The 22605-nt window shown below is 28.9% G+C and overlaps 1 protein-coding gene across 5 annotated transcripts in view; it reads left to right on the top strand.

The window, feature by feature from the left end:
• The window catches only part of KaiR1D (Kainate-type ionotropic glutamate receptor subunit 1D), a 368488-nt gene that overhangs the window by 152441 nt on the left and 193442 nt on the right, over positions 1–22605 (top strand). For 4 of the 5 annotated variants that reach the window (XM_088201720.1, XM_088201693.1, XM_088201729.1 and 1 more), the window contains exon 4: positions 12983–12997. The gene's annotated coding sequence lies outside the window, so the exon portion shown is untranslated. Of the gene's footprint in view, positions 1–12982; positions 13057–22605 lie in introns of those variants that run through there. The other variant, XM_088201711.1, reaches the window with a different exon arrangement.

Raw genomic sequence — 22605 nt, 5'->3', positions numbered from 1 at the left:
CTCATTGTAAATTATTTATGTGTTTAACTATAAATAAACTCTGTTTTCTATTATTCCAAACAAATAGCAATGTGCATCTTGCATAATTATGTAATATTCTTAGAATCTTAAATTATGTAAAAAAAATGCAGGTAGCCACTTAATGATATTTTGTTTGTATCTTATTTTTAGTTTGCGTCGGATGGCTTAAAAGCCATTTATTTCGCACAAATTTGACCATCACCCAATGCATAGTAAAACATTAAAAATGCACTTTTATTTAAAATTGAAAAAGTTGTGGCCAATCTTAGTTAGTCTATTTTTTGCGTCTTTTGACTTGTTATTATTAAATATCATTCGTTTTAAATAAAGACATTTCAGTGTTAATTTACATGTGGATCGATCAATCTTATCTTTAAATAAAAAAATTCAATGACATATTCATATAAAATAATATTTATAAAATACTTTTAATAACACATTTATCTTGTTGAGAAATACATCACATGTATGTACATATTTAATACAATATAAAAACAATAAAGAATAATACATAAATATTTATAACATAATGTTGATCGATCTACTGCTTAATTTATTTTTAAAATACATATTAACTTGGACATACATATACACATTTTTTAGGAACTATATTGGTATAGACACTCAAATATATATTTAGTGTATTTTAGTATAACTGTTTTAACTATAACTTTACTCTATTTGCGTTATCACAGTCAGTTTAAGAGCTATCCATTTCATAATTATACATAATTGAGAAAGAGACGGCAAGTTTGGGTATACGCCATTAGTATTATCTCTAAAGCACACAATACAGATATATGTACGATATACTTATGTTCATATTTTGAATAAATTGTTCGAATAACACTTTATAATATACGCATTTGTAAAATAAATAATACGTCCCATTTTAACTCTGTCTGGTACTTGCAGATCAATTTTAGTTTTAAAGTGATGTACTGATTAATTTTATTTTGCTACTTTATATCAGCTGCGTACGGCGAGATACATTCCCTTTTGATCGCCCGCGTGTTAAGTGACGAGAGTGAGTGAGAGATAAGGGTGTGTAGAACGCATGTAATGCACGCCCTTGTCTCTCACTCACACTCGTTACTTAGCACGCGAGCGAGCGAAAGAGAATGTAGCTCACCGTACGCACCTGCTTTATATACAGTTCAGATTTTTTTTAAATCTGAACAGTGTATAAATGTTGCTTTATGTGCAACAGAAATATTTTTTTCAAAGTGATTTATATCTTTGTTTATTGCTAGTCTATTAAAAAAAAATATCCCATTTTCATTTCAACTCTTGGAGTTTATAAATTGCTTAAAATCTAGTTTCTGCAATTATATGAGTACATTCACTAAACGCAGATGTTAGTTTAACGCTGACACGTAAACTACCAATGAGAATCTGTGCAAACACCGAGATCATGCAAGTGCACAGATTAATATCGCATCACGTTTGCGCTTGCCGTCGTGGAAGGGATGTCAATGTGACGGAATAGTATACAACGTGTGGTAGGCAAACTGGGAATGTACAAGCAAATCCAATTTGTCCGTGTGAGCGTTGTGCAGCAGCAGTTGTATGTAGTGCCATTTGAAAGGTAGTTGGATTTTGTACGTTTACTCCAATGTGGTCTTGCGAAACCGATGATCAGATTTACTTCGCAGGATCTTACTGCCGCTAACACAAATAAGAAACGAGGCGAAACTCAAAGGAGATGGATGGACGGACGATGGTGAAAGGAAACGCCAACATATTTGTTCCGGATGCGCAATTGCGATTTGAACGGATTGAAAATTAGAATTTGATATTTTTGAGTACGTTGTATACAGTTTATCAAAACCGAAATATATCTTAAATTTAAAACAAAACACTGAATGATACTTACTAAGATATCAATGTCTCGTGAATAGTTGATGCTGCAGCATTTTTATCAGTCAAAGTACGTTAAAAATCATAGCATCAAAAATGTCAGTTTGTTGTAAAAAATGAACCTTCGTCATATATTTTACTTTTTTTTGCCAAGTCTATATTTGACACAAATATTATGTAGCTTAATACTCATTTATTCTTTAAATCCCATTTCTCATGACTCTAATGAGTTTTTCTATTGAAATTATTGTGCTTTGAGTTTTGTATTTTCGTCATATTTTTCTATATACTCTAATGCATTTCGAAAAAAATTATAACAAAGCAAAAATCGAACTTAAAAACATGAATAATTGAGCGTCCTTTACATACACCCGCTATCTAGCTGCGGTACCTCTCAGCAGTGAGGTACCAAAAGCTTACAACTATATTACGTTTTTTATTTTTTTTATTTCATACATATATGATATTCTCTATGTGCTTAAGTAGCTCAATATGAGATTTTTTGTACTTAAGATGTATAAATTAATCATCACGATATTTATCCGTGTGATTAGAAAAAACTAGGAATACCTAATTTGCGATGATTGATCAAAATTATAATTAAATAATATGTAGGAGGTTCAATTGCCTTTATTATTATAATTCTCATTCTATCAAAATTTTCAAATTTTATAAAAAAGAAATAACCAATTTATTAGAAAAATTGCGTCATAATTGGAGATTTCACAGATTACCCACCTGCTAAGCACTAAGGATGCGCGATTAATAATACGTCTATCCTGCATTAATGTTTTTCGAATTTCGAAAGCTTAACTTTGCAGTGTCAATTCAAGGTTTGGCGAATCATTAAGCGATGCAATTACCACACCAACATCCGTATCTGTGATTTGACAGAGACGTCTCGAATCATAAATTTAAAAAAATGTTACATTTATCACATCGGCAGACAGTCAAAATAACCAAGGCTAGAGAGTCAAAAATGATTCGAGGCATTCGAGTAAAACTGAGAAAAACCCACCAGAATATATCACAACGACCATCCTAGCCTTTTTACTAGCACTTCATAATATAACTTGCCATTATTTCTCTACGGTAGTAAATTATTTTCAATTGGATAAACTGTTACTAGATTTTTCAGCGTTTTGACTGCAATGTCATACTCTTTCACCTTAAAACCAAAAAAATAATTACTAAAGTAAACCTGATTTTTTACATAGTTTCTTGGTTATGGTATTACAGTGGTAATTAAAAAAATGTTTATCTTTAGTAACGTTTTTATATTTGATACGAATATATTGACATTAATATCTAAGACATTAAAATTAAAATCCTAAATTAGATCCTTAAAGTACACCGATATATGTGTTATGCTTGCACTACACTCTGGAAGTTGTCCGAACCGAAGTTCAACTAAAATCGGCCGAGGTCGCTGACTTCTGAGTAGCGGCCACACTGCCACAAATTTCATATGTCGTCCGCACGGCGACTGCTGTCACGCACAGCTGGCATATTTGCGCGCAATCGAAAAATGTGCCAAATAATCGCAATTTTTAAATTGTCATATTATTAAAATTACGCAACTGATAATTATAAAAGTTTGTGTTGGCACTCACCAATACAATATCAATGAAAACTTTTCGGTCGTAAATATTCAATTTACGCAAAATCTTTGTCGGCTTTTGCAAAATGCCATAAGGCATAAAAATTATACTTCAGAATACGAACACGACATCTGTGACTATCCTAGAATTTGTCGCCGTCGATTCTAAATAAGAATTCGTTATGGTGTGACATTTATATAAACCGATCTAGAAAAATACATAAGGATATTCTAAACAATTTTTTTTAACAAAATTAAGTACCACTAATTAATTTTGAATTATTTAATTTTATATAAAAAAAAAATTTATAACGATATATGTTAGAAGAATATACTGTTATATATATGTATACCTTGTGGTGCTCTAAAATATTCAAAGATGTCAGTAAGAGTCTGTTGAAGTCCCCGATAAGCATGTGGTATTATAACTTGACCACGTGACCACGATGCAGCGCTTAACGTGCGTGTTGACCATAAGACGCCTACGCGCATACTTAAATTAAAGCGAGTTACTCATTCTATCTCAGTTTGCGAAAAACAATATCATTATCTCTCTCAGTCTTGTTACTTAACACGCGAGAGAGCGAAAGGGGAAGTATCTCACCGCTCGCGCTCGAGAGAGCTGTCGACTAAATTACCCCCACTTTACCTCCCGTTCTCAGAAACCTCGGACAACTTCCGAGAAATTTTAGAGCGGGCAGAACCGAGCCCGACCAAAGTAACCCACTATATTCTCCGTCCTTGGCCAACCTTAGCCAACTTCCAGAGAGTGTAGTGTGCAGGCATTAAAAGATACTTTACTTAGTTTCATTTTAAATTACAGATCATATTCCACGCAATTTAATTCAACCTTACGCTTAAACAATAAGTTTTAGATGAATAAAAAATGATTTATATACATACATATAGACTCATCCCATCCCCTTTGTTATCCAACGAGACACCATCAGTCACTGGTTATGACATCTATTCATCATACAGCATCTGCTGCGATAACGCTCACGACCTTGCGTTCACGTCATTATTACATAGCCCGCATTCCCTTCCGTATAGGCCTACGTAAGACCTTACAAAGCAAATGTACACATGGACTGTGAACATGACGTCACCGCTAGATTTCGAAACGTCGACTGCAACTCTCAAAAACACTCAGTTTTATGAACCTCCCACACCCGAGGGTTTTGCTCACCCCTGGGGGTGTTGAAAAAATCGCACAGCAAGGACTCGACGATGATAATACACGTAGAAGCGTTGGAATTGTACATTTTTCAATTTCTGCCAAGATTTTACTGACTTGAACGCCTCGTGTATATATCTATTATATGTATAATATATAAATGTATAAATTCACTTTATTAACACGCTTTGAATATTAAAATCAAGGACACGTTTAATTTATATCGTAGATTTATCATATAGGAATGACGTTAAGATTTATTGAAAGAAAAAGGAATTATATTATATATGAATGTTAAATAAATTACTACTTAGTATCAATCTACGTAAAAAAAGCATGAATAATACCACTAGATTCAGTCAAAAAAAGTACTATTATGAATATATTTCCAATAAAAAAGCAATATATTAAATAAAACCTAAGCTATATAATCATATATGGATGTAAGTAACAGATCATTTTATTTTGTGAGATTGAAAGAGGTTTTATTTTTTTAATATAAAATATGAAGGTTTACCGTATGGATTTTTATTTATATATAAAACGTATATCGACGGAATTTATGTCGTTTATTGTATCCTCACGGGCAAATCATCTTTGAAAAGCACTTGAAGTTTTTTCTTTGAAAGTCGGAAAACGGGTCAAAGTATAAAATTGGCGGCCCAGCAAACATAAAGCGCTACAAAATACAAAAACGTTAAGGTCTTAGCATTAATCTCGCGGGGATTTTCCTACGACGAAAAGTTGAACGGGAAAAATGTATTTTAATATTTGCCAAAGGAAATATTTTTATTTGCACACACACAAGTAGCACGTGTGTAAATGTGAATTTTTCGCATGAATTGCGATTTTAACGCATCAACGGTTTAATTTTTAGGTTTTTTTTAGCGTCGACATTTTAGCTTCAATAGGTTATGAAGCATTTTTTTTATTTACTGTAAACACAAATATGCTTTAACAAAAATAAACATCATCTTGATGTATGTACGTAAGCAATGTAAAAATATGAATAAATATTTTTTAGCAAGTTGAATATATGTAAATCTCGGGTTTCGTTCGCGTCGTTCCACGATCACTGTTTTGTGATTTTCGAAAACAGTGACAAAATACATATACATATTATTGTATTTAAAAATCAATTTAATAAAGTTTGCCACAACTTCGGCTCACTTCCGTCAGTATGTGAGTCGTGGCTTTGATTATTACGCTCATTCTGGAGTACCACAAGGATCCAATATGTGTCCTTGATTTTTTTGCTCTTCATCAACGCAACAAAAACAACTCGGAAGATTCGCTTTCTTTATTAAAGAGTCTGGGGTAGCTGTGGAGGTAGTCGGTTGACTTGCCAGATGAATTTTTATCACTGTGTTTTAAACAGACGTTCGAGCAGAGATTTTGTTTGCATATCGCCAAAGTTTGCGATAATGCTTCCCGAATGCCCGGTTTTACTATGCGGAGCGCGTGTCACTTTTTGTGTTTACTTCATTGCTCATTTGCGTTCTGTACAATACGTTTGTTCGTAGCATCTTACAATAAGTTTTTATTATCTGATCTAAAAGTACTTATTTTTAAGAGAGGTAATAAAAAAAAATATATCTTCACTTTTTATAGAGTGCTGTGATTTAATTTATTAAAATCTCAGCGTGGCGTTAATTTATTAAAGCATTTTTAAAGGTACTAAAAAGTGCTGTTGACAATTTAAAAGTGCTAGGCAACTTTCAGTTGCGAGTCTTAGAGTCCCCCACAGTGTTGCGATCGCGTCTCTTATTCTTGTCCGTGGCGGTCAAGATGACAGCGCTCAAAAACGCTTCATATGCATTAGACATCTAGTTTTTCAATGAGCTTAGCAAACATAAGGATATTTTTTGCGTTAATTACCAGAAGCTAAAAAAATGCGAAATGATGCTCATTTATTATTGGTATGCAATATATTTTTTATTATCATTGCATTGGGGAAACCTAAAAGTCATTATGGTCAGAATTTATTCAAAAAAATATATATTTAAAAAAAAAAGTATTATTTTTACTAATTTAAATTTATTTTATTAGCTTTAATATTTTTTTATTACAAAATAGTTTAAAGTACAATAAATACACTATTACAATAACAATCATTTTAACACTATTTTTATATAGTAGAAAACAAATTCTATTTTAAGTAATACAAGGGTTTACTATTTATTATAAAAAAAATAAAAAAAAAATGTGCTTTGTCTTGATCATCGCGTTAAATGGCTTATTTTAATAAACAATGTTATTTGTTTGATTCTTCGATTTTTGTGCAACAATAGATTCATGTTTTGAATGTGTACGTCTGTTGTATATGAGCGTTTCCGTAGTGAGTTGAACTACAAATTTTGAACGTCATGCTGAACGAATGGATGTGAAGAGAGAAGCGGCCGCTTCTGCGATCCTAGATGGTTTAAAGTCGAGTCGGTCTCCTTTTGGTTGTTAGAGAGATCTTAAAGATCTGACACGTTGCACTCCTAAATGTATGTCCACGTATGAATTTTTATAAGTAAAAGTCTCTGAAAATTTTTTAAACATAGTTTCTGAGGGGTAGTGATTTTCGATTGCTTGCGTTTCTGTATTTTTATTATTAGCTCTCTTAATAAAGCATTTTCTTGTAAGTGCCTTTTTTGTAAAACGGGCATTTACAGAAGTGTGAAAAGTTTTTTTTGGAACAAATTCACATTTACCTCTAGAAAAGATTAGGAACAGCCGCTTAGAAAGCAAACCCGAATGCACGTGTAATCTTTTCTCACGCGACGGATGTTTAAATTATTTTTGATATATGACAGATAACTTATGACTTAGCAAGGGAGACTATTTTCTCAAAACCTCTCTTCTCAAGTCAGCAGATATTTAGACCTTTCTAATTTATCTGATGTTTCTGAATTAATTTAGGGATTTTTCACAATATTATATTTTACCAATGAAGACACTTTTGTTATTCTGTTTTTAATACGTCATTATAATGTACGTGGTTCTGTTTATAAATTATTGCTGAAAGTTTAGAAATCTTACATAATATTTATGTAGTATTGTTGTAATCTTTCCATTTTTATCGAATTATTCAAACTTGATACTATGTATTAATAAATGATAATGTAATTTACATTATAATAGATACACATAGATTTTATTATACCATAGATAGGTATCCAAATGGCAATACTCACTATTAAGTATCTGTCATGGGTATTTGCTTAGCTGTTTGGCATTTTCACCAAATCCCACATTCGAGCCGGCATGCATTCATTCGGGAATTGCTCGGGACTGAATAAATTAAGAAGCTCATACATATGAAATGGCTTTGGCCTTACACATTTTGTAGATACCATCCGTATACCCAGCTAGATCGCCGTTTTGTAATCTCCTGGCCGTGAATACTTCCTTGCAGTGTCTGCAGCATCCAGAGTCAATAGCTCCGGGCCGAGGACGGGATATAACGTCAATAAAGCACAATGCGACCTGAAAGCTCCACTAGCTATAAAGCCAAGGCTCTCGCCATCGTTCTTTATTAGGATGAATTTTTCTTATTTGGTCTCCGGCCGGGAAATAACCCTTTGAACGTTTTTTATATTTTTTTATTCTCCTCCTATTTAGTAATATAGATAGTATTATGTGGTATAAGCACGATGCCGAGAATCATAAAAAGCGTTCGTTGTGTGAAAACTTTGACATTTCAAACTAAATTATTTAATAATGTTAAGTGAGTCGAGAGCTTCGGTGTAACGTCTCTGTGTAAAGTTTTCGCATAGATAACCGCTGACAGTTTGATTAAAAAATGATACTTATCGAAGGTACAGTTTAGAAATACGTGTTTTTGTTAACTAAATATTTAATTTCAATATTCATAAAAATATTTTTTTATAATTAAAACTAAAGATAGTTGATAGGAATGCGTAGTATTGTTCTCTCTGTGTGAATTTTTTATAATTTATTAATTCATGAAGCAGTTGATCTATTGAATGGACTATTATTATATTAAGTCTTTGTTAGTATAGAAAATGTTTTAAAATATTTTTTTTCATTTTTTAAGTAGTTTACTAAATAAGATATATTTTTACAATGTTCAGTAATAATATAAAACAATATGTAATACATACATACATAGTTTATATTAATAGTTGTGATATTGCATTCTAAATTTATATTATAAAAAATGAATACATATTACATTGAGAGCATAAAAGAAATTGTGAATTCAATACCAAGGATTAGTAATTTAGTACAATATAATAATAAAGCAATAATTGTAAAATTGGGTAACTTTAAATCAGTATCATTAGATGAAATTCATAACATAATATGTAAATTTAAAAAAGGAACTAGTACTGATGAACTTGATATAAATATAATTAAAGAAACATGGGAAATAATAGGAACTAAATTAAATTATTTAATAAATAAAGCACTCTCCTTAGGAGAAATGCCTGAAAATTTAAAGATTGCTACTATTGTACCTATACCTAAAATAAAAAATAGTAAAAAAGTTGAAGAAATGAGACCAATCAACATGCTGCCGTGTATAGAAAAAATAATAGAAGAAGTAGTAATCAAACAATTAAAGGAATTTATTACTTCTCAAAACATAATATGTGAACAACAATCGGGATTCAGAGAAAAGCATTCCACTGAAACTGCATTACAAGTAGTGATAAATGATTGGCTGTTGGCTAAGGATACAAACAAAATCATTGGAGCAGTTTTCTTGGATTTCAAGAGAGCCTTCGAAACAATAGACAGAAAAATAATGTTTAAGAAATTGGAGAGTATAGGTATAAGTGATATAGTTTTAAGATGGTTTAATAATTACTTATATAAAAGAAAACAAAAAGTTAAAATAAATAATGTATATTCTGAAGAGAAATTAGTGTCTTATGGAGTACCACAAGGGTCTAAATTGGGACCATTGTTATTTGTTTTGTATATTTATGATATAGTTAATAACGTGAAAAAATGTAAAATTCATCTATTTGCGGATGACACATTAATGTATTGCATAGGTGATAACATTAAAGAAATTGTAAATAATTTAAATAATGAATTAAGTATATTAGAAATATGGTTAAAGAACAATGTACTTAAATTAAATGAGAATAAAACTAAATGTATGTTTATTAATTATAAAAATGTGTTATATAATAGTACCAAAATAGTAATAAATAACTCTAGTATAGAAATAGTGGATAATATAAAATATTTAGGAGTAATTGTTGATACAAAATTAAATTTTAAAGAACATTGTAATTACATATTAAAAAAAATTAGTAGAAAAATAGGTTTATTATCTAGATTAAGAAATATATTAAGTATAAATACAAAAAAAATAATTTACAATAGTATAATATTGCCCCATTTTAATTATTGTGCAACACTGTAAAATATGTTAAATAAATTAGATAAACAAATGTTGTAAAAATTACAAAATAGGGCAATGAGAGTAATCTTAAATAAAAATAGATTAACTAATTGTAAAAGTATGATTGATAGATTAGAATGGTTGAATGTTCAAGAAATAATTAGTATGAATGTTTTAGTATTTATATATAAGTTAGAAAATAATATGTTACCAGAATATTTTTAAAAGTATTTAATAAGAAATAAAGATGTACATAAATATAATACTAGAAATAGAGAAAATTTAAAGATAATTAAGTATAAGAAAATGAGTACGGCTAGGGGAATTATGTACGGAGGTTTTGATTTATATAATAGTCTTCCAAGAGAAATCCGAAACAGCAAAAATATAACGGGTTTCATAAATGGAATATTAAAACACCTTCGTACATATAGAAATAAATTATAATATTAGGACTTTATTATTGTATATTTTTATTTTTTATTTCTGTTATGTATTTTTTATATATTTTAATATATGTTTACTAAATTTGTTAGATGTAAAGATTAGCTATTAAGCTAAATAAATAAATTAAATAAATAAATAAATAATAATCAAGTCTGAATTTCTCAAGATTATAATTGATATGCAACTTAATCTAGAATTCCAAAAAATATATCTAAAACGACTAAGTTGAATATATCTAAATTTCTTCCATCATTACAAAAAATCTTATACATATTATAATATACATAAAATATTATATATAATATAATAAAGTCAATGAGAAAATACTATTTCAGCTAATAAAACCTAATATTGTTATATTTAGTAAGATTGGTAAAGGCAGAGGCACAAGAAATCAAATTCTACATATACGGAAAATAATTGAGAAAAGCCGAGGATTTAATGTTCTTGTGGTAATCTGTTTCATAGACTATACAAAAGCTTTTGATTGCGTCAAATTGGATTGCAGTGGATGGTTTATGTACAAAATGAATCCATATATAAAATATATGAATTCCTCTTGAAACCATTCCAGGTAAAAAAAATTGCATCATGTTAATATAACAATATTATTTTTTTATCTCATACTTTAAAATATAAAATGTTAAAGTCATATCAATACTGAAAAAAATATTTATACTATATATAAATTTATGGGGATTATAGATACGCTTTGTTTGTTTCATTTTCGTACACCATAAACACATATTTGAGGCTGAAATTGTCGCTTTTCACACTGATTTTCTATATACACTTATAGAATATCTATATCTTCACACATATGCCTTATATATCATATACAGTATTTCAATCTCATACGCTCGACGCCAAAGTAATAAACGTCATTTTTAAAAGTGCTGACTCGGCGCTGCGATAAGGAAACGTTAATATGCCGAAGCAGATTTTTCAGACCCGAAAGAAGAAAAAATCATCGCGTTACATGTGACGGAATCGCACTTTGTACTCGTCAGCGAAGGGGAGTGATGATACGCGTAATCGACCGTCAAATGTGGCCAATGAAACGTGGAGAGGGTATCGAGAAAGAGGAGATACAAATATGGAGAAAGATTATTTTTCGGCATCGGAAACACACATGCTGCGAGAGCCTCAGATGGGAAATCGATTATCACAGCGCTTCTCAAAATGTTTCAATACATCAATGATAAATTTAAAGTTTATTGAATTAGTTTTTATTCGACTTGTTTTATCGTTCTTATTTTTCTTCATAATTTAAAGAGCTTTACCAATTGAATTGCTTAAAAAAAAGTAACGTAGTAGGGAATAATATATCATGACGATAAACAGAGATAAAAAAGTGCACTTAAAACGTAACTATATATCATCTTTAAGCAATATAATTGTAAGAGTTGAGTCACTAAAATTAAAATTTAGTATGTGAGCCGTTGATTTTGAAAGTGGGGCAAGTCAATATTATTTATTAATGGTTTGCGTTTGAACTGATTTAAAAATATTTGTAAGCAATATTTTTTACGACCTTTTTTCATAAAAATTTCATATGCTATGAATATATTCGCGTTACTTAAACAAAAAACATATTTTTATTAGGGCTCAATGAACTAACCTCACTTTTAAAATGTTGATTTTTTGTTTTCAAGAGTTTAATTGTAATAAGAAAAAATAAAATAATTTATTTTTAACACTTCATATTTTTTTTCGAATATGTATATTAAATAAAATCTTTTGGCACGTGTCTTTGCGTGGATGATAAAAGTGAAAATTAAATTCTATGTTAAAAATATTTATATAAATTTTCTCCTTAACATAACTTGCGTTATTTACCTTTAATTTATCAACGTTTAAATTGTAAACTTTAATGATATTCAATTTAAAGTTTAAATACTTTTTATTTGGTTTGTGAGACCTTGTATAATGGCTTTATGATTAAGAAAAACTCTCAATGTGTTCCTTCACGCGTTTTACTTCTTTCTCGTTGTTTTTTTTTTAACAAAATGGACTTGCCCCACTTTCAAAATCAATGGCTCATATATTCCAATTTAAAAGAATTAAATATATTTTTATTTTTACCTCAGAACAATTAAAATAAGGTTAGTTTTAATAATCTTTGAGATTATTAAAACTAAAATAATATCTATTCTACAAAAAAATACTTTATATAATCTTTTAAAGAAAATGATTATTTTTGATTTCATCCATCAATGCTTTTCTTACATTAAAGTATTTAAATATATGTTGTTAATATAAAACTAACAATTTTAAGATTGTTAAGGTAAAAGATTAATATTTGCTACAAGAAGCCAAATTTTTAAAAAGTTAAATAACTTATTTATTTGACTGTATTAATATTGAAATATGCTTTTGTGCTTTAGATTAATACCTTTATAATAAATATTAAAATAGTCAAAGCTTCGTTTTAAAAGCAATATTTTGTATAAATGTTATAAACTATATTATTTACTTACATATTAAATATTTTTTATTTTTTTTACAGAGGCTGGACTTCGAGGTGAGTTTTGCTACTTGACTTTTGAATAACCACTGCCTTCAGGATCTATCTTTTGGAATGTACGGTTCGTTGCCAAATTGTTTTTTCGCTCAATTCATGTGCAAGTCTTCCCAATCTTAAATCGGATTATTCTATTTCTTCTTGCAAATCTGATGAATAGTTTGAATAGGATTTTCTTGCATTTATGCAGATCTATTTTAATGTTCTACTACATTTTTATTGATTTTACTTCATATCGTAATTAACCAGTCATTTTTTAACTATTATTACAATTTAAAAATATTTATCAATTACCCTTTATTTAAAAAATAATTTTTGGGATTTTTAAAAAAAATTCATAAACCATGCAATATTATATAAATTCTTCTTTCGGTATAAATTCTGTCATAAGCTAACTATTGAATGATTTATATAATTTATTAACATTACTCACTTACAATCACGTGGTATTTTTATTATCATACAATTATCATGTATTTTCACATTCAAAATAAACCACTGTTTGAGAAACGCTCAATGATCATTTTTGGTTGCTAAGGGGTGAGCGCGGGGGCGCTTCCGGAAATCACGGATGATTTCTTTGTTATTTTCGGAACCAGGAGATACAGGAAGTGGCCGAAGAGCATTTGTTTTATATTTATTATATGTATATAATAAAATCATGCATCGGGCACAAAAGATAAAAATATTTTTACGATCGGAAGTCAATATAGAATATATAGTGCGGCGAGGGAATCGTTAGCGTCCATTAAATTTTTACACCACACTAAACAAGCGGATAATGGCGTATTTTTCGAAATTTATTCACTATTTTTACGCCGGTGAAATCGCAAGATAAAACGTTTATGCGGTCAGCGCTGTTGCCATATTTGTCCAAAATGTTATGGCGTGATCCAAAAAAGTAGCAATAATAAAATATTCTTGACGCTAGAAAACATGACTATTTATATTGCATAAACTGGGCTAACTTGCATTTTATTTCTTTGTCAAAATACATCTCACAATTTACTTACAACATATCAAAAAGTTGATGGATTAAATCATGCACCAAATAATATTAGACAACTACTGGATGTAGCTTTTAGATAGCGTTGTATTATTATAAAACTGCTTACATCTAATCAAAAAGTGTTTTTGTAGAACAACTTTCAATAAAAATATATATAAAATTTAAGTCATTTAAATTATAATATATTATTATCTCATATAGACACACAAATACACACGCATGCAAGTACATTCGAAAGTTCTATTCAATTACGTGTCACGGAGCTTTAGCAGTCCAAAAGCTAAGGTCGGATTTGGAGGCAATTGTGCGGCCGCGTAGTTCGGATTGAGGATAAATTTAATACGTGTCGTACCGAAGCCGGAGCTTTCTTCATATTCCGTGTCCGGAAAGCTCGCTTCCTGATTTTGATCGGAAGCTCACTTGATCCAGGTATTTTTAGAAGCCACCCCCACAGCCTCCATTTGGAGCGTGATCATTTTCATAATTTCGATAAGGTGGCCGTTTGCGAATTTTTATTCACCTTAAGCACGCTGTTTAATAGCGGCCCTCGATAATAAGGGCGTCGACGTTAATGGTTTTGACGTGACCAGGACCACATTGGGAATATTTACATTATATTATAATATTTTTATAATTTAGAAATTCCGCAAGTATCTAATCTTGCACCATTATTTTTTAAAACGCGTTTTAAAATTAGTTTAATATTGAGCTACTGACACAATCTGATCCAAAGCTCAAACTAATTATTTTTTAATTATATTGTTTATTTACTATATTATGATGAATTTAAGAATATTGTTTCATAAATCAATCTTCTTAACTTCATGTTATATATATTTGTGTAGCGCATTTTCACAACTTGATTGATTTCTTAAGCATTTCCTTTAAGTTTAATATTAATTAAAACTCTCTGAAATGTTATTATGTATCGAATTGTTCATATAGGTCAGAGGTTAAGAACTTTTTTTGTAAAGGGCCAAATTAGGCTCGGCGGAAGCAAAATTAAAGTCAGCTCAATTTAATTTGATTTAAATATGTTGAGATAAATCCATAGCATTTATTCGCATTGATTATTATTTTAGCATATATCGTAGATTGATAACATACCGTTACATATAAAAATACTGTAATTATATTTTTGACACAATACTTCATCAAATAAGAGCTTAAAGTTTGTCATTTCCTATTGTTAATGCTTTCCTAAAATTGTGGTTTTATCTATGTTTATAAGCTTTAAAAATATATTTTCACATAGGTACTGCCAAGTACAAATAAAAAATTCAGAGAGTATGATCTTAATTGAACATATTCGTCCACTGTAAGTAACATTTATAAAATTCTGTTAGTTGGTTGCTCCGTTATCCTTGGAATTTTCTTTTATGTATATCATAAATTTTAAGATCATTTATTTCTAGAAAAAAGTTTCTTAATGGTGCAGTTAAATGGATTTTTAAGAATCAAAATATTTTTTCACTTACTTTGAATTTTTTGTAGAAATGGATCTTTAACTTATATTAAATTTTTTGCTACCTTGGAAAATAAAAAAGCAACTGATTTTAATTTCTGACTTAATTTATAGTTATCGTCTAGCTATCGTCGAAATTACTTTACTGCAGTGTGGTTCTCATATATTTATAAGCAGTTTTTATTTGAGTTCAAAGTTCAACTTTAAATGTACTTTTAAAGCAGAGTGGATTATAATTAATATTGTTATTGAATTACATTACAAAGCGATGAGATTGTTTGTATTAAAATAAAACACATACGTTGTTATTACCAGACTCATCAATATTTACATCTCGATAAAAAGCAAGGATCAGAAAAATTAGTTTACTATTATCTTCTTTTCATGCTTCAATAATGACGTAATGATTCACAATTATATAAATCAGACTGTTATAAACAAGAAAAAAAAATTTTAATTAAGACTTTGTGAGGAAAATTGTAAATATATCAAAAATAAAAAAATATATGTAAACAGAGTAATTTAAAAAATAAAATTAAATAAAGCACTTATTGCAAAATTAGATTTAATTTTTCTTGCACTGAAAGTATTATAAATAAATATTTTTAAAATTAGGAATAATATTATAACTATTTTTATGTCACAATTGATTGAGCCGACTTTAAACTCAATAGAAACTCTTTTAAGAATTAATTACATTTTTAATATAAAGTGTTAGATAAATATAAAATATTGAATGTATCCTTCAATGATATTTACACACATACAATACTAGTTTATGATAGCAAAGTCTCGGTTTGCATTTTACACGCATTGATAGGAAAATAGATTGAAACTTTTTTTTCATACATTGTCAATACTGTTTATTTCCAAACGTATTGACAATGCATTTGATAAGGGTAGATTTTATTTGTGTGTGTGAAATTTTTTCGCATAGCACTGAAAAGACCTCAAAGTCAATATAGTAGTGGAATCATTTCGTATTTATGCGGAGAGATTGAAAAAAGAAGGAAATTGAAAGAAAGAAAAAAGATAGCTTTGGCGTATATATGTATATAGAAGGAAATGACACGATGTTGCTATCAATGTCAATTACCGAAATAAAATACAAAATAATATCAATGGCTTGTAAACTATTAACAATTATGATATATAAGAACACAAAATACACACTGGTGATTCGTTACACTGTATAAAGTTAATTTATGACTAAAACTTTAGCTTGATATTATATTTACGTATAGTCAATAATTTTATTGCATTAATAATACAAAAAAAATCTGAGAGATAAATTATGAACAGTTTCTTATAGTAATAAATTAATAATTAATAATTTGTTACTCAATTGATTTTTAGTTAATAATTTTATTAGAAATTTTATAATTTATAGCATAAGCAAATATATTGTTATTAAATATGATATGATGAAAATACAGTGGTATTATAATAAATATTTAGCAAATATAATAAAAAAAGATGTAATCATTTTTTAATATAATTAAAATTTGATTTTTGTAGCATACCTAGGAATATTATCTGTGACTTTCAATATTGATAAACAATGATTTATATTTTTATATTAACAAAATTATTATTGTCACTCAAATCATCTAAATCTGTTCTTTATTTTTGATTATTCATAAAAATTAATTTTTCTTTAGTATTGCATTGGCGACCGTTCAACAAGCAATATGATGTTTCTTAGAAATAAATTATAAACGACTTTAAAACTGTTTTCTTAAAGATTTTTCCATTAAACTATAAAAATCATTAACCTATCATACGTTAATAGGTGCTCAAAAAAACTTTTTCTATTATCAGATGCCAGGGACAGTGGCAGCTTAATTCACGCTGTATAGTTGTTCTTGAATCGTCAATCAGAGCAGGAAGGACAGCGTACTTTTCTGTTCTTGGCCTAACACCAGAGTTTCCTTAAGCACTTTGCTTGTCAGGCGTTTATTTATACCTTAAATGTATATAATTTTATTGTTATTTATAGACATTATAAGCGAAACGCATCTTATCGCGTCTTCTCCACTTTTTTTTAAAAACAATATTTTCCTTATTTTTTTTTTAAATAACAAGCTTCTTCTTGTTTTCATAGAGCATTTTGTTAATCTTGAAAATAAATAAAAATTCAGTTTAATTGATATTAATTGTGTATAACAAGTTTTTCCAATTCTCGTCTGACAAATCTGATCAACTACTTTCCTTGCTGTTCGTATCTATAGCAGAATGTTGTCCTTTGAGTAACGATAGATCAACGTATTTTGAAAGGTTGGAAGGTCTCAGAGCTGGTCCGACAAGTTTAAGGAACAAAAGTTCTGAAATTTTGCTAGTGTTCAACTTAGCTCTTATTGGAGTGGCAATTGGATTCATTAGCGAAAATGCTTACTTCAATAAATGAAAATGGTATTTAAAGTCCGAATAAAATGGAACAGTTCGATCAAATATGTCATTTTGAAAATGTATTCATGGAATCAGTAGGCAAGCAATATTTTTTCGATTGACTCTTTAAATTTAGCATAAAATAAACAAAGATCAATAAGATATTTTTCGTGAAGCTTTCATCTTTCTGCAAAACCAGTCATCTTTCTGCAAAACCAGTATTTTTACTTTTAAATACCCGAAATCACAAGATTTCCGTTAGAGTATACGACTTTGGGTAATGCCCATCAAGCAAATGTCGATTTTTAAAACGTATACTTATTTCGATGCTTTAAGAAGCAAATATATCTATTGACTGGATGATTGCTGCATGATTGTGATTGGTCAGAAAGCTAGTCACAAGCAGCAACTTGAAGACGCCCGCTACCCGCGGACAACATACTATCATGGGCGCTTACATTCAACCACCATTACGCTACCTACAAGACCTTTGAGGACCTCTCACGGACATCGTCCCTCCGACAGCTTCTCCACCACTGCTCGGATAAAACATCTCGGCATTTATCGTCTGTCAAAATTGTAATATAATTTATTGAAGCTTCACCAAGCACCTCACTGACCACAAAGAGACACCCCTAAGGTTCTCAAACCTTAAAACTTATTTAAAACGATACACAAAAGATTAAAAATGATTTCACACTTCCAAACAAAAAATATTCCTTGAATTTTTAGCAGTAAGTAATTCTGCATATTAATGCAACTCTTTATTTTTGTTTGCCGAGACATGAATATTTGTATAATTTAAATTGGTTAACAATTTTAATATGGTTGGAGTAGATTTTATGATAAATATTTACATCTTTACAGTTTAATCGAAAGGCAAAATTTTTTTTTTAAAGGTATTTTCTGTTTCTTCTGATATGGTATTTAATAAAAAAAATATACTTCTCGAGTTATATATACTATATATAACCTGTCGTGTTTCATACAACGAAGAAAATAAAAAGTATAATAAACATCAAAATATTTAGGTTATTAAATTATGGTTTTATTAAAATATCTCATAGACTTTTCATTAATCATAATATATATTAAAAAGGTGTATATACAATATACGCGTCTCAAAGTAAAAACAGAATATAATATTCAAACCAAAAAAGTAACAAACGTCGAATGATCGATCGGTCATACATTTCAATTTGTCATGAAGGATATGATGTTTCAAAAAAAATTGTTCTTAAAACAAAGCTAATTCATCACAATATTCCAGTTACGGTGTGGCCAAAAATTCACATTTTTGAAGAACTTTTTTGTTTAAAACACAAGCGACGAAATTAATTGGCGTGTCCAAACCAAACACTGAATGCTGTGTTCAATTTGATTATCTCGCAGAAACAGACGTGTGGATATAATGTAACACAAACACAATTTATGCCGAGGGTTGCTGGGCATATAAAAAATATATGTATCTTTCTGCCCAAAGTATTCGGAGAATCGCCCAAACGGAAGTAGTCGCCGAAAAATTGTTTATCCATGCGGCGAGCCGAATTCCCATGTAGGAGATTCAGCTTCCGGTTACTAAATAGTAACATAAATTCAAGAGCACATTGTTGGTTAACGGCAACGGGATACCATTGTTTGGGCGCGTGGGTAACGCCAAAACCACAGGGTGTTTACAAGCGGGTATTGTGTAAAATTCCGCGATTCGCCACCGCCTCAGAGAATGTAACTGTAATTTAGAAGCCATTGAGTCAGATAGTATCAGATTTTTTTCTATTTAAGGATAGTGTATTAAATCATAAATATATTAAAAATCATGTCATTTTTAAAAGAAAATTAAAACATTTACAATATCTTTGGTCTATGGATTTAAATCTATTAGATACACCCTTATTTAAAATTAAATATTCATAGCAGAATATAAATATTATTAAAATTAAAATCAAGGTCGGAATGGCGTAGTCCGTAACCTAGATTATTTTGAAAAGTCTTTTCACAAGTGTGTTTTTGAAGTGGGTCTGAAAAACGTCTCGTTTGGCGAATGGTCGCCATGATTAATTTAGACTAACTAGGCCATATTAACTAAAAGCCACATTTAAATGAGCTAATTATTTGGTGGCTTTATATCATTATTACGTAAATAAATCAGAACGACATTACTGTATTAAACATGATTTTAAAGAAATATATTTTTACTGAGTCATGTTCATGATTACATTTTTGAAAGGATCAGGAAACTATTGATTACGCTTTTGAAATTTTTTTTTTTTATTTTCATATAAATAATATACTCTTATGGGTTGCTCTATTCAGTACAATTATATATGTGCTAGCATTGGACATATGTAATTTATGATTTTTATCAGATAAGATAATCAGAAGAGCAGATTTTAAAATTGTTAAAAGGCCGTGTTGACAATCTTTTAATGCTCGATGACTTTCAGCTGTTAATTATGAGTCGCGATCGCGACCTTGATTCTTGCCCCTAGCGACCAAACCGATTTACTTTGCACGAACCATCATTCAGGAGCTGAAAAATGTTATGTTAGTTGATGGGCATCTATTTTAATTGAGCGCTATAATTTTTTTTAATTCTTTAATGGTATTCTTAATATTTGTATATTTGTATACCTAGCAAGTTTTAATGAGCAAATTTGTGGTAAAAAAAATATCATGTGTGAATTATTTTTGCCATAAAAGGTCATATTTGTCTATATCGTTGTATTAAAAAAATATATATTTTATGTCATGATTGTTTATAATTAAAATGGATTTTTAATATTGTCAAGACATAAATAATAGATTTTTGGCATATAAAGCATAAATTAATTAAAAAATAAGTTTAAAATACATTATTATTATAAACTTACAAATAAAATAAAAAAGCAGCATTTTTATATTAATTGATTTTTTATAACATTGTTGTGATGTTATAGCAAGCTTAAGTAATATCAAATATTATATTACGGCATCCATATTATAATAAGACATCCTTTTAATATAAATTAATTCAAAACAATCAGTTAATTTTTTACTGAAACATTATTTTTTAACTTTACAAACATAAATATGATATTTTAACATTGGTATTTTGTAATCATGTATTATCACATTTTCCCTTCAATTTTATTAATATTAGTAATAGAATCGTTTTGTAATGATTGTTTATAAAATTATCATACATATAGATAATAAATAAGTTGAAAAATAGGATATTTACATACATTTTTATAAACATATTGAACCTTAACATTTATAAAATATATACCTAAAACAAAATAACGCCATATGTAGAGGAAATTTAGTCTGTTTATATACATATATAGTATATCTTTCGACAATATTTGAACTAAATTTTTTATTATATAGATATTTTTTAAGCCTACAAAATAATACGTTTTATTGAGTAGCTATCAGAATTACATTAAAATTTATTATATAATATTATAGTGAATATATCTTTTATTACCGACCCTATTTCATGACCTCAGGAATAATCAATTTGCTTAAAATAAAATTCACTCTGCACTAACGACGTTATTTAAATAAAAATTCTGTAAAATATGTTTATTGTAATAAAAACAGAGACAAGGTCCAACTAAAGTTACTCTTTTCCAATTTTTTATTTACTTCTTGAGAGTATTTATATTAACATGCATACAACTTTTACTGGAATAATTGTAAACACGTGTTATTATATACACAATACTTTTTTTTATTAGCAATATAATTAATTATTAACAATATATATTTAAAACTATATTTTATTTATATCAGAAAAAAGTAATTCACATATAATATAATTTTTTTATTTCATTTTCGATTTTTGGTAATTTTAATACCTTTTTTTTATACGACATTAAATACTCTAAATCTTTTTATCCTTTAACTAATTCACATGACGTAGTAAGATTGGAATATATAAAAAATCTATCGACGGACGATGCACCACTGGTCGTCGTTTTTCTGTCGAGGTCCGCCAAATAATGTGCTGCCTTCCGCCGCCGTCTCTTAAATGTTTTGAAAGTGTGGTCTTGTTTCTGCGATAATAAATTAAAAAAATAGGCAATGTTGATTTTGAAGAATTTTGCTGACTTTTAGTTAATTAAAGCACTCTACTTTTTTTATTGGAAGTGCTAAATTAAATTTTATGATAACCAGTATTATAAAATTATTTTTTTAGCAGATTAAATAGAAAAATATTATTGAATTTTATATATAATATTAATAGTTATAAAAAAATATTTCTAAATATATATTTAAAATTGCTTAAGTCTACTTTTGAATTATGTATATGTATATAAATAAATCCATACATGTGGCAATGACAATTTTGCGTGTATGTAATATGTTCTAAATTTTTTTTTATGAGAGTTATGATAGAATATATTAAGCTAAAAATATACTTTTTTACCATTGAATTATGAAAAATTTTCTACGTTGTATATTTTTTTTTGCAAAAAATACCACAACCACTCTGTAGCACCACTTGTGAATTATTGAGGCCTGCACCAAGCAAAGAGTGTGGATTTTATTTGCGTTTTAGCGAGCGTTGTTATCTGCATAGCCAGATGCGCGGATGTGCGCTAGTGCAGCCCACACACGTTTATATTTAACAATATGCGCCGCTTGTAAAGAAACCAAACAACTATTGCAACAACTTCATGCGCCCAATTTACTTTGCTGCATATGCATATAACAACTTTGCCACAATACGCCTTTGCACAAGCCAAATTGTATGAAAAC

The sequence above is a fragment of the Plectrocnemia conspersa genome, unplaced genomic scaffold (genome assembly GCF_051122295.1).
Source record: "Plectrocnemia conspersa isolate PC_06_02 unplaced genomic scaffold, ASM5112229v1 ptg000001l, whole genome shotgun sequence".
NCBI lineage: Eukaryota > Metazoa > Arthropoda > Insecta > Trichoptera > Polycentropodidae > Plectrocnemia > Plectrocnemia conspersa.
This window is presented reverse-complemented; position numbering and strand designations above follow the sequence as displayed.